This window comes from Triticum aestivum, chromosome 6A (assembly GCF_018294505.1).
Source record: "Triticum aestivum cultivar Chinese Spring chromosome 6A, IWGSC CS RefSeq v2.1, whole genome shotgun sequence".
NCBI lineage: Eukaryota > Viridiplantae > Streptophyta > Magnoliopsida > Poales > Poaceae > Triticum > Triticum aestivum.
Genome location: NC_057809.1, coordinates 604,034,127 through 604,038,673, shown reverse-complemented (window position 1 = coordinate 604,038,673; position 4,547 = coordinate 604,034,127). Strand labels below are relative to the sequence as shown.

Below are 4,547 nucleotides of genomic sequence, written 5' to 3'. Positions count from 1 at the left end.
CCCAAGAAATAAGCTCAACTTGATAACAGCTATAAGGTCTAAGTACGGTATAAACTAGCATGTGCAACTCCTCCCACGAGGACGATGGAGACCCAAGAAACTTGGGTCTGTTGTCTCCAACAGGATATACCACCGATCGAATGGATGGATCATGCATGGATCGATTCAAGAACGCATGTGCAGCAGGAACTAGCCTGCAAGGAGTGCAAAAACAACTAGTATATTACTAGGATCGATTGGCTCCAAACTTGCGTGTTTCCCTCCCCATCCGAGCCTACGACCTTGAGATGGCGATGCTATCCAAAGTTCAATACACAGACCACACTGCCTATAAGTACCAGCTCCTACCGTTGCTAATTTCCACACCCAAGAAGCACTCTCACAACTACACCACCAAGCTGATAGCAAGACAGCATTGGCCAAGCGATCATGGCGATGCTTCAGCTTTCCGCTGTAGTCCTCCTCGCGCTCGTTGCCCCCTCCCTGGCCGGGGACGCCGACATGCTCCAGGACGTCTGCGTCGCCGACTTGGCATCCCGTGAGTCATCATCTTTCTCAAGTTCGTTCTTGCATGTTTTGTGCCGGTTCTTGCTGATGCGGTGTTTTCCTCAAAATGAATGGCGGCAGCGATCAAGCTGAACGGGTTCCGGGGACGACTTCTTCTTCGCCGGTCTCAAGAGGGCTGGAAACACCAACAATGCGGCAGGGTCAAACGTCACGGCGGCGAATGTACAGTCATTCCCTGGGGTGAACACGCTTAGCGTGTCCATGGCACGCATCGACTATGCGCCGGGAGGCCAGAACCCGCCGCATACCCACCCGCGCGCCACCGAGATCATCTTCGTTACCCAAGGAGTCCTCGAGGTGGGCTTCATCACCACCGCCAACAAGCTCTTCACTAAGACCGTAACCGTCGGAGACGTGTTCGTCTTCCCGCGTGGGCTCGTGCACTTCCAGCAGAATAGGGGACGTGGCCCCGCCTCCGTCATCGCCGGCTTCAACAGCCAGCTCCAGGGCACACAAGTCATCGCCACCACGCTCTTCGCTGCCGCGCCGCCAGTGCCTAGCGATGTGCTGGCCAAGGCCTTCCGGATCGACAACGGGCAGGTGGACGCTATCAAGGCCAAGTTCATGTAGGGTGGGTTCGCTCTCGGCAACTCTGTATCAGTTTCTCAACAAAAATTCGTCTGTATCATTACTAAATAAATGATACTCAAGCGAGCTGTAGCGTGTAGTTGATTTGTTCATGTGTATGTTGTTGCATTTGTTTGTCTTTGAAATAATACAAAATTGTTTCTGTTTCACGTATTATATGTTACATTTTATTAGTAGTGTGTCACTGATTTCTTTATGTGTATACCATATTACATTTCAAACATTCCATGACATTTGTGAACCAACATGTGGTTGTATAGTTAGAAGGGCAGTGGTATTTTCAGCCCACCAGGTTAAGTCCCGATGTTCTCATTTTCTTGAACTTATTTCAGGATTTTTTATGCCGGCTCTCAGAGGTACTCGTAGGGATAGAGTATGTGTGTGCGCGTATATATAACCCCTGCATCTGTACAGTGTCCAAAGCATAAGAGCATCTACAACCACATTCGCCAAATCTTACCCTGAAACCTCAAAAAATCCATGATTACATTTGCTACCTTGTCAACAAATCTATAACTAGGTAGATTTCCCAAGATTTGTTCTTCGTGAGACTAAACAACAACAAAAGTCTACTCTATGGGTAACTCCAATGCATTTCATCCGCTCATGTCTGTTTTTGAGCGCGTGGATAGAAACCACGGCCCAACGTGGCGACTCATTTCATGTTTCGTGTCAACGTGGTCTCATTTCCAGCCCAAATTTGACTTTTGGTTTGCGTCCTCATGGATAGGAGACAGACGCATCGCACGTCCACTTGATGTCCATCCTAGTACTTTTAAATGTCGCACGTGAAGGCACCCACTCTGCCCCCCACCCCCCACCCAGCCAACAGTAACCCTAGCCCACCACTGTCGCGATGTTGTGGAAGTGGACTCCAAGGGAGCACGACCACGAGGTCGGCTCCTCCTCAGGGCGGCGCTACACGGCCTCGTTCACCTTGACGCCGCCGAGGGCTCTGTTGCCGTGGCTGGACCGCATGTACTTGGAGGCGGCCATCCTAGTGCCCTGCCCGATGTGCACCTACTGAACGGCTGGCACTTGAACCCAGAAAGGGTTCCTGTACCAGCCATTCCGGCCTCTGGTCATGCACGGGTGGCAGAGATCCACCGCCAGTACTTCCGGGCGACCTCCTCAATGATCTGATTTTTGCCGAGGAGTCCCCCTACTAGGAGACATGGTTCGCCGGTGAGCATGACCAGCGCTGCCACTCGTGTTTCGCACATGCGCATGGTCCAACGCCACCTCACGCTAGTTCTCCAATGCTCAAGAAGTCATGGCTTCCTATGATGAAGGAGGAGGAGGCCGAGGACAACGCGCCCAAGCAGTCCCTCGAGGCCTCCATGTTGGATGAGCTCGCGCTCTGGCCCGACCTTACCCCTAGCGCTCCACGCATCGGTGATGAGTGCCACCGTTCCCGTCCCCACTTTGGAGCTGGAGCTGGAGCCGTGGCCACTACTACCACTATTGGGGCAGAGGTGGACATGGACTTCCACGTTGCCAGCGACGCCAGAGCCAGAGGAGGAGCCCGCAGACAAGAAGCAGGAGGCACCATCTATGACACCGCGCGCACCGGCGGTAGGGCCACCACCACCACCCACACTACGTGGCCATGGTCGCCTCCAACCTTTATCGACCTCATCGATGAAAAGGATGGGTAGTAGGCTCCAGCGCCACCGCGCGCGCGTGCTCCGGCGGCTACCCTAGTTAGATCTAGTGTTTATTTAATTTCTAGTTGTGTTTTCTTAATTTAATTCATGTAAGTGACTTTGGCGGCCTAAATATTTTTTAAAAAATGAAAAAAGAAAAAGAAATGGGCAGACATTTGCTGTCCGCCTGACCACCTAAACGGACAAAAGGTGGACAAAATTTGTATATGTTTGGGTTGGCCCGTTGGAATTGCCCTAAAAGAACAAGCAAGCCGGCATGTGTTTGGCTGCGATTGTTCAACATTTGTAGCACACAAAATGTTATCAGTCGTAAGAGTCAACCTTTGGTGTATCTTGTAAGCTGGAATGGCTAGGAAAAGTGCCCGGATTTCTATAAATCAATAATTTACAATGCACAAGATAAAATTTGTATATGTTTGGGTTGGCCCGTTGAAGTTTCCCTAAAAGAACAAGCAAGCCGGCATGTGTTTGGCTGCGATTATTCAACATTTGTAGCACACAAAACGTTATCAGTCATAAGAGTCAACCTTTGGTGTACTCCCTCCGGTCCTTTTTACTCTGCATATTAGGTTTGTCCGAAGTCAATCTCATTCAACTTTGACCAAATTTATATAAAAAATTATAAACATTCACATAACAACACCAATATCTTTAGATTCATCTTGGAATATATTTTCATATTATATTTATTAGATAGTATAGGTGCTAATAATTTTTAATATAAATTTGGTCAAACTTAGCAAAGTTTGACTTTCGGCAAAACCAATGTGCAGAGTAAAAAGGACCGGAGGGAGTATCTTGCAAGGTGGAATGGCTAGGAAAAGTGCACGGATTTCTGTAAATCGATAATTTACAATGCGTAAGACAATTGATAAGCATATCTAGAGTTGCAATCACCTTCTTTTTGAAATACATGGAGGATGCACAGCCAGTCAAGGGAGATGAGTCTTTTTAAGTTGTTCATAGTGCTGATTCATGCCAAAGATGCCCACTTGTAGGATTTGCACGTACATACTTTCCTTCAGAAGAGTTACCCAGAGCATATAGTCTTTTGACTCTTAAAATATATTGCTCACTCTTTTTATAAGTTCAGACATTTGAATGAACTAGCTAGAGCATGTAACTCAATATGATATGAATGCTAAGATGTCTCGATTTTAAGACCCGGCTAATGCATTATTTAATAAAATGTAGTTGCAACCTACAATGATCCCACGTCTACGGCTTTGAGCAGCTTAGGCATGAGAGAAAGTGTTGTAATATATTGCTCGCTCTTGCCCATTAGTTTAGACATTTGGATAAGCTGGCTAGTTCATGTAATTCAATATTGACCACTGACGTTAGTGTTATCCACACACCTGAATAACTAGGCAAGAGTAGAGACATAGGGTAAGCCTTAGTTCAATATGATCTTCACAAAAGTTGTTTTGGACAAATATTCTACTCATATGCAAGTCACTACAAATCTGACCACCTAGTCATGGTAAACAAGTAAAAGAAGGAGTAGTTAACAGAAGAAAAAAAGGGTGAAGGCCCAAGTGAATTAAACCCGTTGGAGGGATAAGTGGGCTATTTCACCCTGGACCATGCACCACTCAGTTTTTCGCCATCCAAGACGACATGTCGGTTGGGGCCTTGGGGGGAGAGGAAAAAGATTTGGAGGATGGCGGCTAATGAGGGGAGTGAGAGTGTGAGACCATGTGGACCAGGAGCTTCATCTCGCAA

At 47.6% G+C, this 4,547-nt stretch overlaps 1 pseudogene; it reads left to right on the top strand.

Annotated features, from left to right (window-relative positions):
- Window positions 1-429: 429 nt before the first annotated feature.
- On the top strand, window positions 430-1,137 carry LOC123131305 (germin-like protein 1-1; annotated as a pseudogene).
- Window positions 1,138-4,547: the final 3,410 nt, after the last annotated feature.